A 13,638-nucleotide genomic window follows, 5' to 3' on the forward strand; every position below is an offset into this window, starting at 1 on the left:
TGCTCTCTATGCAGACAGGGTAAAACACACACACACACACACACACACACACACTTGCCATGTCTGGGAGTAGAAATGCTACCTACCTAAATTATAACACTACAGCAGTACACAGTTATGGGACATCCTACAGAGATTACTGGGCTACATCTTTCCCAGAGGTGTATTTCTTGGTGGATGACTTCAGCAGCTTTGCCAAAGTAGTGCAGTTAAATTGTTAGGGGTGTGACTACCCTAAAAATCATTGCTCTCTATACAGACAAACAAACACATGCAACACAGTTGCCATGTTTGCGAAATGAACTCCTACCTAACTACTTTATTATACTACAGCAGTACACAGTTATTGGACACGCCATGGAGTTTACTGGAATACAAACTTTCCAGGGATGTATTTCTAGGTGGATGACATCAGCAGCCTTACCAATGTAGAGCATTGAACTTGTAGGGATTGTGACCACCCTAAAAAGCATTGCGCTCTACTGAGACAGATTCAGACACACATACACAGTTGCCAAGACTGAGGTTAGAACTCCTACCTAACTAGTTTATCACACTACAGCAGAGCGCAGTTATGGGGCGCGACACAGAGATTACTGTGATATGAGTTACCTAAGGTCTATTTCACAGTAGATGACCTCAGCAGGCTTGTCATAGTGGGGCTATGGGGAGGCAGTGTGTGTGTGCATGGGCCATAACCCATTCATCTCGGGGTTGACACTCCACATGCAGCCACAACCTGGGTCATATTCCACAGGTCCATGTGTACAGCTGCTAGATGACTACTTCCTTGAACAGTCATGTTGCACAGCTGGCATGTGCACCACATACTGTGTAATGCTGACAGATACTGGTGGCTAGTATCTGCAGTGTGTGACATCACACCCTTGTGTAGTTGTGGGCCTATGGCTGTGTGCTGGGTGGGAGAGCCCTGGATGGCTACTTGTCATAGTCACCCTCTTCCATACATCTATGTATGTCTACTTTTGGCTTATTATAGTGTGTTGTCCTTACATATATGCATGTATTCCTATCACTGTTTGCGCAAAGAATGTGTGTTGCATACTAAGGAGTGTCTGCACTAACATCTGTGGCTGCCAGATATGTCTGGTCCACTGGTGTTTGCAGACATGGCCTTCATGTGTTTAAGTGTGTGAGCATGCCCAGAATGACCTTTCAGTATGTTGTTGACTGACATCGCCTTCATTACTCTAAGTGTGTGGTCATTCCTAGTATGGCCATCTGTATTGCATGTGTGGATCAGGTCCAGGTAGTTTGAACTGCATTGCTGACCTTTGTGTTGTACATACAGGTAGCATGCTGTCTCTGCAGGGTCTCCGTTGATCATTTGACATGGACTGTTACTACATTTCTGCATAGGATGGGGGCATATCTGACTATTTCTACATCTCTGCACAGGATTGGGGGGGCACACCTGACTGTTACTATATGTCTGCATAGGATGGGGGGCACACTTGACGATTTCTATGTTTCTACACAGGATTGGGGGGGCACACGTGACTGTTATTATATTTCTACGTAGGAAGGGGAAAGCACACCTGACACTTGTATACATTTGCTAGGACTGTACTGGTATGTCGGGATATCAATTTCAGTCTGTAGTACTACCTATCATGCTGGCTAGAGGCATACCAGTGTACTACAGATCTTAGCTTTTACTTTCCTACATATTAGTTACTGACCTCCTAACCTTCAGAACTGACATCCCACTGCTTGACCTGCTGTAGTCTGTCTGTGTAGGCCTGGGGGGAGGTTACCCATAGGTCTCATTCAGAGGCCATAGCACAGCATCCGTTTGTGTTTGTCTACACCTGCCTGCTGGTTGTGACTGGTGTTGGGTTTGTGACCCCCCCTGACTGGCATATATGAGTCACTTACCTAGTGGATGTCCAAGTATTGAGGGCTGTGCTGCAGGGCTGCCTATGTCAGATGCACATAGTACACTCCCTACACATGGTTAGGTACAGGTAGTGTAATGTTTGGCATCCCTTTTACTGTGTGTGCGAGTCAGAGACTGGTGTAATTCCCTGGGTCCCTAATGTGAAAGTGTATGTGCTATGCATTGTCTCTTTGCCATGGCCAGGGCATACTGGGCATGCCTCCATCTGCCTACTGGGGCAAGCTCAGGTTGTTCCTCCTCCGAGTCACTCTGTGCCTGTGCAGGCCTAGGCATTGGTGGGGGACTGTGTGGCCTTGCCCCATGCTGTTCCAGCTGCAGCTGTTTCTGCAGGATCATATTGTGTCGCATGGCACATACAAGGACAATTTGGGTACATGTAGCTGTTGAGTACTGCAAGGCTCCACCAGATGTGTCCAGGCACCGGAACCATGAATTCAGCATCCCAAATACTTGCTCTATTATGATTCTTGTTTGTGCATGTGCCTCATTATGGAGTTCTTGTTCAGGTGTGTGTGCATTTCTGATGGGTGTCATCAGCCACAGCTCCAATGCGTACCCAGCATCCCCCACTAGGTGAGCATGTGGGATGTCCCCATTTGCAAATCTCTGGTACAGCTGCATCAGATGCCAGATGTGAGAATCGTGATAGCTTCCAGGGCAGCCAGCACACACATTCATTATTATGCCCTGGGCATCGCACACAACTTGGCAGTTGATGGAGGGGAAGCCCTTGCGGTTGATGTTGACCCTACCCCGCTCACCAAGTGGGGCTTTGATGCATTTGTGCGTGCAATTTATTGCACCCACTACCTCAGGTTAATCCACTATTTGATAGAAGAGATGCATATTGCTGGCCAATGCCTCCTGGGTGTTGGGGAAATAGACGTGCTCACCGACATGTGATGATATGGCATCCAGGAACTAGTGGAGTATCCTGGATGCAGATGCCTGTGAAATCCCCATCATATCCCCAGTTGGCCTTTGGAAGGTACCTGTAGCTAGTATTCTTAGGCCTACACATACCTTGGTATCCACTGGGATGGGTTCCCCTCTATTAGTTCTGTGTGTCAGGCGTGGCCGGCACAGCTCAACAATTTGTTGTAGGAGATCCCTGTCCACCCTATAGTGTTCCACTATCTCCAGCTCATGTAGCCCCTAGTAGGTTACCCTGGGTCTGTACTCTCTTCTCCGTCTCCTCGCTGTGGGTTGGTCAGCAGCATTCACATCCTCACCACCCTCAGCCTCTTCCACAAGTTGTATGATAGCTATTGCAGCCCTTATCATTTTGCTGTTGTGAGTGTTGAGTTCCCCACTTGTTTACACCGGTGGTGTAGAGTGTGGGAAAAACCAGAGGGGAACGTGTTTGCTTAGTTTATAGTAGTGTTCTGGGCTGGACTGGTCTGCTGCCTGTGTAATTGGCTGATTCTGATACATTTCACCATCCAGCTAAGCTAGTTCTCCTTGATTACCTTCCTACTGCAGTTTTCCCTTCCCATTGCCTTCCTGTTTAAGCCCATGTGTGTGCCACACAGAGTGCTCAAATGTGCACACTGCTGCTTTTTCCAGGTTTCACCTCTTTTTTATTTCTGTAAATCCCGGTGCGTGGCACGCACACCCGCTTAGGCTTTGTAAAGAGTGCTATGCAGGTTTAGACACACCCCCTAGCTAAGCTCTGCTAAGCTAGGAGCACACCCGAGCCACAGAGCTCCAATCCGCTTACAGTATGCCTGACACACACACACCCATGATGTCACCTAACTCCTAGGCTTGCACCAGGCTATTCCTTTTCTTACACTGTTGGGACCTGACTCACATGCTGGGGAAAACTGGGATTCACTATCCTTCCCCTTATATGCATAGGATTGCCTGCTAATGCATAGTTACATGTCTCATACTGATCTTCCCCCTTAGCAACCACTACTCACTGGCTGGATTGTCTTCTGCCTGCCATTGACTTGCATGGCAGAATACTGATTTTAGTTAGAATGCTTATTTTAGGTTTATTTTATTATTTTCCCCAAGAACACATTTGCGTGCCGCTTTGGCGATGAAAAAAAATAAAAGTTGATTTTTTTTAATTTTTTGATTTGTTTGCAATGCCAGTGGCCTTATACTTGGCCATTGGCATGCTTCCTCAATGATATGCAGCCTTTATTTGGAGCTGTCATAGCTCCATTTTAGATTTTGCAGAAATGTACTCGGTTACTAACCGAGTACATTTCTGCTGATTGCACTAGTCCTGCACGGATGGTCGCAAGCTTCCTGGATCACAAAATCACATCATTTCCATGGATTTCTCCTGCAAATGGGGTGATTTGCATACAAGGGCTTTGTCCATGCAGGATTAGGGCAGGAGCTCTCGTGAAGGCCCCTGCCAGCTGTTCCTGGATTGCACAGCAGACATATTGCCTGCTAGAGCTCCTGCACTGATCCTGCACTCCGTGAAGGGCATAGTGAATCCGGGGGAGTATCTAAGTAAAAGTACTAAAGCTACCCTTGCAACCACTCTTCTAGTTTATACTCTTCTTTATGCCTCACTCATTTTTACTAATCTAAATAAGGGTGAGCTGACAAAATTGGAAAGCTGCTACAATAAAATAGCCAAGTTTACTACTGACCTCAACTGTAGACAGCACCATTGCTCAGCATTGAGGCACCTGAATTGGCTCGAACTACCCAATCTACTTACTTATAACCAACTTGTTATACTGCACAGCCTAATGCACCAACCTGAAAACATCCCTGCTCTACAGGCTCTAGTTCAACCATATAGCAGTACTCGCCCTCTTCATTCAACTAACAAAGCTCTATTAACAATTTCCAAAACTAATAACATAGCTAGAAAGTCCCTCTATACAGCAAACACAACCAGGTACTGGAACTCCCTCCCCCTGGACATTTGATCAATTACTGATAAACACCACTTTAAAAAAGCACTGAAAGCTCTCTTACTTAAATCCAAACTGTGTAACTGTCCATTTCCCCCTTAGCAACCATCACCACATCTCTCTCCCCACAGCTCTAATGCTTCTCACAAAGATACTAAACCTATTCTCACTTTAATGACTTTAGCATCCCACTCAAACATCTCTGAGAATATAAGTAGAGATTTAAATATTCTCAAAGAACTAAACTGTTATGGTTCAGCTTTGCCAACGTAGAGCATACAAATTGTATGGATTGTGACAACCCTAAAAGCATTGCTCTCTATGCAGACAGGGTAAAACAGACACACACACACACACACACACACACACACACACACACACACACACACACACACACACACACACACACACACTTGCCATGTCTGGGAGTAGAACAGCTACCTACCTAAATTATCACACTACAGCAGTACGCAGTTATAGGACATCCTACAGAGATTACTGGGCTACATCTTTCCCAGAGGTGTATTTCTTGGTGGATGACTTCAGCAGCTTTGCCAAAGTAGTGCAGTTAAATTGTAGGGGGTGTGACTACCCTAAAAATCATTGCTCTCTATACAGACAAACAAACACATGCAACACAGTTGCCATGTTTGCGAAATGAACTCCTACCTAACTACTTTATTATACTACAGCAGTACACAGTTATGGGACACGCCATGGAGTTTACTGGAATACAACCTTTCCAGGGATGTATTTCTAGGTGGATGACATCAGCAGCCTTACAAAAGTAGAGCATTGCACTTGTAGGGATTGTGACCACCCTAAAAAGCATTGCGCTCTACTGAGACAGAATCAGACACACATACACAGTTGCCAAGACTGGGGTTAGAACTCCTACCTAACTAGTTTATCACACTACAGCAGAGCGCAGTTATGGGGTGCGACACAGAGATTACTGCGATATGAGTTACCTAAGGTCTATTTCACAGTAGATGACCTCAGCAGGCTTGTCATAGTGGGGCTATGGGGAGGGCAGTGTGTGTGGGCATGGGCCATAACCCATTCATCTCGGGGTTGACATTCCACATGCGTCCACAACCTAAGTCATATTCCACAGGTCCATGTGTACAGCTGCTAGATGACTACTTCCTTGAACAGTCATGTTGCACAGCTGGCATGTGCACCACATTCTCTGTAATGCTGACAGATACTGGTGGCTAGTATCTGCAGTGTGTGACATCACACCCTTGTGTAGTTGTGGGCCTTTGGCTGTGTGCTGGGTGGGAGAGCCCTGGATGGCTACTTGTCATAGTCACCCTCTTCCATACATCTGTGTATGTCTACTTTTGGCTTATTATAGTGTGTTGTCCTTACATATATGCCTGTATTCCTATCACTGTATTTTTCAAAGAATTTGTGGTGCATACTAAGGAGTGTCTGCACTAACATCTGTGGCTGCCAGATATGTCTGGTCCACTGGTGTTTGCAGACATGGCCTTCATGTGTTTAAGTGTGTGAGCATGCCCAGAATGACCTTTCAGTATGTTGTTGACTGACATCGCCTTCATTACTCTAAGTGTGTGGTCATTCCTAGTATGGCCATCTGTATTGCATGTGTGGATCAGGTCCAGGTAGTTTGAACTGCATTGCTGACCTTTGTGTTGTACATACAGGTAGCATGCTGTCTCTGCAGGGTCTCCGTTGATCATTTGACATGGACTGTTACTACATTTCTGCATAGGATGGGGGCATATCTGACTATTTCTACATCTCTGCACAGGATTGGGGGGGGCACACCTGACTGTTACTATATGTCTGCATAGGATGGGGGGCACACTTGATGATTTCTATGTTTCTACACAGGATTGGGGGGGCACACGTGACTGTTACTATATTTCTACATAGGAAGGGGGAAGCACACCTGACACTTGTATACATTTGCTAGGACTGTACTGGTATGTCGGGATATCAATTTCAGTCTGTAGTACTACCTATCATGCTGGCTAGAGGCATACCAGTGTACTACAGATCTTAGCTTTTACTTTCCTACATATTAGTTACTGACCTCCTAACCTTCAGAACTGACATCCCACTGCTTGACCTGCTGTAGTCTGTCTGTGTAGGCCTGGGGGGAGGTTACCCATAGGTCTCATTCAGAGGCCATAGCACAGCATCCGTTTGTGTTTGTCTACACCTGCCTGCTGGTTGTGACTGGTGTTGGGTTTGTGACCCCCCCCTGACTGGCATATATGAGTCACTTACCTAGTGGATGTCCAAGTATTGAGGGCTGTGCTGCAGGGCTGCCTATGTCAGATGCACATAGTACACTCCCTACACATGGTTAGGTACAGGTAGTGTAATGTTTGGCATCCCTTTTACTGTGTGTGCGAGTCAGAGACTGGTGTAATTCCCTGGGTCCCTAATGTGAAAGTGTATGTGCTATGCATTGTCTCTTTGCCATGGCCAGGGCATACTGGGCATGCCTCCATCTGCCTACTGGGGCAAGCTCAGGTTGTTCCTCCTCCGAGTCACTCTGTGCCTGTGCAGGCCTTGGCATTGGTGGGGGACTGTGTGGCCTTGCCCCATGCTGTTCCAGCTGCAGCTGTTTCTGCAGGATCATATTGTGTCGCATGGCACATACAAGGACAATTTGGGTACATGTAGCTGTTGAGTACTACAATGCTCCACCAGATGTATCCAGGCACCAGAACCATGAATTCAGCATCCCAAATACTTGCTCTATTATGATTCTTGTTTGTGCATGTGCCTCATTATGGAGTTCTTGTTCAGGTGTGTGTGCATTTCTGATGGGTGTCATCAGCCACAGCTCCAATGCGTACCCAGCATCCCCCACTAGGTGAGCATGTGGGATGTCCCCATTTGCAAATCTCTGGTACAGCTGCATCAGATGCCAGATGTGAGAATCGTGATAGCTTCCAGGGCAGCCAGCACACACATTCATTATTATGCCCTGGGCATCGCACACAACTTGGCAGTTGATGGAGGGGAAGCCCTTGCGGTTGATGTTGACCCTATCCCGCTCACCAAGTGGGGCTTTGATGCATTTGTGCATGCAATTTATTGCACCCACTACCTCAGGGTAATCCACTATTTGATAGAAGAGATGCATATTGCTGGCCAATGCCTCCTGGGTGTTGGGGAAATAGACGTGCTCACCGACATGTGATGATATGGCATCCAGGAACTAGTGGAGTATCCTGGATGCAGATGCCTGTGAAATCCCCATCATATCCCCAGTTGACCTTTGGAAGGTACCTGTAGCTTGTATTCTTAGGCCTACACATACCTTGGTATCCACTGGGATGGGTTCCCCTCTATTAGTTCTGTGTGTCAGGCGTGGCCGGCACAGCTCAACAATTTGTTGTAGGAGGTCCCTGTCCACCCTATAGTGTTCCACTATCTCCAGCTCATGTAGCCCCTAGTAGGTTACCCTGGGTCTGTACTCTCTTCAACGTCTCCTCACTGTGGGTTGGTCAGCAGCATTCACATCCTCACCACCATCAGCCTCTTCCACAAGTTGTATGATAGCTATTGCAGCCCTTATCATTTTGCTGTTGTGAGTGTTGAGTTCCCCACTTGTTTACACCGGTGGTGTAGAGTGTGGGAAAAACCAGAGGGGAACATGTTTGCTTAGTTTATAGTAGTGTTCTGGGCTGGACTGGTCTGCTGCATGTGTAATTGGCTGATTCTGATACATTTCACCATCCAGATAAGCTAGTTCTCCTTGATTACCTTCCTACTGCAGTTTTCCCTTCCCATTGCCTTCCTGTTTAAGCCCATGTGTGTGCCACATAGAGTGCTCAAATGTGCACACTGCTGCTATTTCCAGGTTTCACCTCTTTTTTATTTCTATAAATCCCGGTGCGTGGCACGCACAGCCGCTTAGGCTTAGTAAAGAGTGCAATGCAGGTTTAGACACACCCCCTAGCTAAGCTCTGCTAAGCTAGGAGCACACCCGAGCCACAGAGCTCCAATCCGCTTACAGTATGCCTGACACACACACCCATGATGTCACCTAACTCCTAGGCTTGCACCAGGCTATTCCTTTTCTTACACTGTTGGGACCTGACTCACATGCTGGGGAAAACTGGGATTCACTATCCTTCCCCTTATATGCATAGGATTGCCTGCTAATGCATAGTTACATGTCTCATACTGATCTTCCCCCCTTAGCAACCACTACTCACTGGCTGGATTGTCTTCTGCCTGCCATTGACTTGCATGGCAGAATACTGATTTTAGTTAGAATGCTTATTTTAGGTTTATTTTATTATTTTCCCCCCGAACCCGTTTGTGTGCCGCTTTGGCGATGAAAAAAATAAAAGTTGATTTTTTTTATTTTGATTTGTTTGCAATGCCAGTGGCCTTATACTTGGCCATTGGCATGCTTCCTCAATGATATGCAGCCTTTATTTGGAGCTGTCATAGCTCCATTTTAGATTTTGCAGAAATGTACTCGGTTACTAACCGAATACATTTCTGCTGATTGCACTAGTCCTGCACGGATGGTCGCAAGCTTCCTGGATCACAAAATCACATCATTTCCATGGATTTCTCCTGCAAATGGGGTGATTTGCATACAAGGGCTTCGTCCATGCAGGATTAGTGCAGGAGCTCTCGTGAAGGCCCCTGCAAGCTGTTCCTGGATTGCACAGCAGACATATTGCCTGCTAGAGCTCCTGCACTGATCCTGCACTCCGTTAAGGACATAGTGAATCCGGGGGAGTATCTAAGTAAAAGTACTAAAGCTACCCTCGCAACCACTCATCTAGTTTATACTCTTCTTTACGCCTCACTCATTTTTACTAATCTAAATAAGGGTGAGCTGACAAAATTGGAAAGCTGCTACAATAAAATAGCCAAGTTTACTACTGACCTCAACTGTAGACAGCACCATTGCTCAGCATTGAGGCACCTGAATTGGCTCGAACTACCCAATCTACTTACTTATAACCAACTTGTTATACTGCACAGCCTAATGCACCAACCTGAAAACATCCCTGCTCTACAGGCTCTAGTTCAACCATATAGCAGTACTCGCCCTCTTCATTCAACTAACAAAGCTCTATTAACAATTTCCAAAACTAATAACATAGCTAGAAAGTCCCTCTATACAGCAAACACAACCAGGTACTGGAACTCCCTCCCCCTGGACATTTGATCAATTACTGATAAACACCACTTTAAAAAAGCACTGAAAGCTCTCTTACTATATCCAAACTGTGTAACTGTCCATCTCCCCCTTAGCAACCATCACCACATCTCTCTCCCCACAGCTCTAATGCTTCTCACAAAGATACTAAACCTATTCTCACTTTAATGACTTTAGCATCCCACTCAAACATCTCTGAGAATATAAGTAGAGATTTAAATATTCTCAAAGAACTAAACTGTTATGGTTCAGCTTTGCCAACGTAGAGCATACAAATTGTATGGATTGTGACAACCCTAAAAGCATTGCTCTCTATGCAGACAGGGTAAAACAGACACACACACACACACACACACACACACACACACACACACACACACACACACACACACACACACACACACACACACTTGCCATGTCTGGGAGTAGAACAGCTACCTACCTAAATTATCACACTACAGCAGTACGCAGTTATAGGACATCCTACAGAGATTACTGGGTTACATCTTTCCCAGAGGTGTATTTCTTGGTGGATGACTTCAGCAGCTTTGCCAAAGTAGTGCAGTTAAATTGTAGGGGTGTGACTACCCTAAAAATCATTGCTCTCTATACAGACAAACAAACACATGCAACACAGTTGCCATGTTTGCGAAATGAACTCCTACCTAACTACTTTATTATACTACAGCAGTACACAGTTATGGGACACGCCATGGAGTTTACTGGAATACAACCTTTCCAGGGATGTATTTCTAGGTGGATGACATCAGCAGCCTTACAAAAGTAGAGCATTGCACTTGTAGGGATTGTGACCACCCTAAAAAGCATTGCGCTCTACTGAGACAGAATCAGACACACATACACAGTTGCCAAGACTGGGGTTAGAACTCCTACCTAACTAGTTTATCACACTACAGCAGAGCGCAGTTATGGGGTGCGACACAGAGATTACTGCGATATGAGTTACCTAAGGTCTATTTCACAGTAGATGACCTCAGCATGCTTGTCATAGTGGGGCTATGGGGAGGGCAGTGTGTGTGTGCATGGGCCATAACCCATTCATCTCGGGGTTGACACTCCACATGCGTCCACAACCTGGGTCATATTCCACAGGTCCATGTGTACAGCTGCTAGATGACTACTTCCTTGAACAGTCATGTTGCACAGCTGGCATGTGCACCACATTCTCTGTAATGCTGACAGATACTGGTGGCTAGTATCTGCAGTGTGTGACATCACACCCTCGTGTAGTTGTGGGCCTTTGGCTGTGTGCTGGGTGGGAGAGCCCTGGATGGCTACTTGTCATAGTCACCCTCTTCCATACATCTGTGTATGTCTACTTTTGGCTTATTATAGTGTGTTGTCCTTACATATATGCCTGTATTCCTATCACTGTGTGCGCAAAGAATGTGTGGTGCATACTAAGGAGTGTCTGCACTAACATCTGTGGCTGCCAGATATGTCTGGTCCACTGGTGTTTGCAGACATGGCCTTCATGTGTTTAAGTGTGTGAGCATGCCCAGAATGACCTTTCAGTATGTTGTTGACTGACATCGCCTTCACTACTCTAAGTGTGTGGTCATTCCTAGTATGGCCATCTGTATTGCATGTGTGGATCAGGTCCAGGTAGTTTGAACTGCATTGCTGACCTTTGTGTTGTACATACAGGTAGCATGCTGTCTCTGCAGGGTCTCCGTTGATCATTTGACATGGACTGTTACTACATTTCTGCATAGGATGAGGGCATATCTGACTATTTCTACATCTCTACACAGGATTGGGGGGGCACACCTGACTGTTACTATATGTCTGCATAGGATGGGGGGCACACTTGACGATTTCTATGTTTCTACACAGGATTGGGGGGGCACACGTGACTGTTACTATATTTCTACGTAGGAAGGGGGAAGCACACCTGACACTTGTATACATTTGCTAGGACTGTACTGGTATGTCGGGATATCAATTTCAGTCTGTAGTACTACCTATCATGCTGGCTAGAGGCATACCAGTGTACTACAGATCTTAGCTTTTACTTTCCTACATATTAGTTACTGACCTCCTAACCTTCGGAACTGACATCCCACTGCTTGACCTGCTGTAGTCTGTCTGTGTAGGCCTGGGGGGAGGTTACCCATAGGTCTCATTCAGAGGCCATAGCACAGCATCCATTTGTGTTTGTCTACACCTGCCTGCTGGTTGTGACTGGTGTTGGGTTTGTGACTCCCCCCTGACTGGCATATGTGAGTCACTTACCTTGTGGGTGTCCAAGTATTGAGGGCTGTGCTGCAGGGCTGCCTATGTCAGATGCACATAGTACACTCCCTACACATGGTTAGGCACAGGTAGTGTAATGTTTGGCATCCCTTTTACTGTATGTGCGAGTCAGAGACTGGTGTAATTCCCTGGGTCCCTAATGTGAAAGTGTATGTGCTATGCATTGTCTCTTTGCCATGGCCAGGGCATACTGGGCATGCCTCCATCTGCCTACTGGGGCAAGCTCAGGTTGTTCCTCCTCCGAGTCACTCTGTGCCTGTGCAGGCCTTGGCATTGGTGGGGGACTGTGTGGCCTTGCCCCATGCTGTTCCTGCTGCAGCTGTTTCTGCAGGATCATATTGTGTCGCATGGCACATACAAGGACAATTTGGGTACATGTAGCTTTTGAGTACTGCAAGGCTCCACCAGATGTGTCCAGGCACTGGAACCATGACTTCAGCATCCCAAACACATGCTCTATTATGATTCTTGTATGTGCATGTGCCTCATTATGGAGTTCTTGTTCAGGTGTGTGTGCATTTCTGATAGGTGTCATCAGCCACGGCTCCAATGCATACCCAGTATCCCCCACTAGGTGAGCATGTGGGATGTCCCCATTTGCAAATCTCTGGTACAGCTGCATCAGATGCCAGATGTGAGAATCGTGATAGCTTCCAGGGCAGCCAGCACACACATTCATTATTATGCCCTGGGCATCGCACACAACCTGGCAGTTGATGGAGGGGAAGCCCTTGCGGTTGATGTTGACCCTACCCCGCTCACCAAGTGGTGCTTTGATGCATTTGTGCGTGCAATTTATTTGCACCCACTACCTCAGGGTAATCCACTATTTGATAGAAGAGATGCATATTGCTGGCCAATGCCTCCTGGGTGTTGGGGAAATAGACGTGCTCACCGACATGTGATGATATGGCATCCAGGAACTAGTGGAGTATCCTGGATGCAGATGCCTGTGAAATCCCCATCATATCCCCAGTTGGCCTTTGGAAGGTACCTGTAGCTAGTATTCTTAGGCCTACACATACCTTGGTATCCACTGGGATGGGTTCCCCTCTATTAGTTCTTTGTGTCAGGCATGGCCGGCACAGCTCAACAATTTGTTGTAGGAGGTCCCTGTCCACCCTATAGTGTTCCACTATCTCCAGCTCATGTAGCCCCTAGTAGGTTACCCTGGGTCTGTACTCTCTTCTCCGTCTCCTCACTGTGGGTTGGTCAGCAGCATTCACATCCTCACCACCCTCAGCCTCTTCCACAAGTTGTATGATAGCTATTGCAGCCCTTATCATTTTGCTGTTGTGAGTGTTGAGTTCCCCACTTGTTTACACCGGTGGTGTAGAGTGTGGGAAAAACCAGAGGGGAACGTGTTTGCTTAGTTTATA

Source organism: Protopterus annectens, chromosome 2.part0 (assembly GCF_019279795.1).
Source record: "Protopterus annectens isolate FY-2018-M chromosome 2.part0, PAN1.0, whole genome shotgun sequence".
NCBI lineage: Eukaryota > Metazoa > Chordata > Ceratodontiformes > Protopteridae > Protopterus > Protopterus annectens.